Below are 619 nucleotides of genomic sequence, written 5' to 3'. Positions count from 1 at the left end.
CACACTAAAGTGGAAATGGATCAGTTAGGAAGAGGAAAAGAATTAAAAGTGGTAGGAAAAGAGGGGTAAAAATGGAATTTGTGTGATGTATTAGAAATGCATTTTGTATACTTGTAAAAATTTGCTATAAAACCTTCTATCATGTATAGTTATGAAATGTTAATAAAGACATTATAATGCCAGTGAGGTGGCTGGCTCATTAGGAAGAGTCAATTGCTACTATTCAAAACCTGACAACCTGAGTTGGATCCTCTACACCCAACATGGTGGAATGAGAAAAACAACTCTTTCAAGTTGTCATCTGGCTCCCACAAAAAAAATGAAGGATTACACAATATACGCACACACACATGTACACACACTCTCTCACACACACTACTTAAAAATATAGTAGCAGTCTAAAAGGCATTAATATTTTCATTCAAATGTGTTTGAAAATCTCTCAGTACGGAAAGATATCATTCCTAATACTGGTGATAACAATCATATTTTGAGCTTCACAAAGTTTTACAAAGAAGGAAAATCTCAAGAGAGGTCATGGATGAAATGTAAATTGTGTATTCAAGTGCATGGAGCAGAAGGGAGTTTATGGGAAGTTAAATATAGCAACTCATTGCTT

The sequence above is a fragment of the Microtus ochrogaster genome, linkage group LG4 (genome assembly GCF_000317375.1).
Source record: "Microtus ochrogaster isolate Prairie Vole_2 linkage group LG4, MicOch1.0, whole genome shotgun sequence".
Taxonomy (NCBI): domain Eukaryota; kingdom Metazoa; phylum Chordata; class Mammalia; order Rodentia; family Cricetidae; genus Microtus; species Microtus ochrogaster.
Note: the sequence above shows the minus strand (reverse complement) of the source record.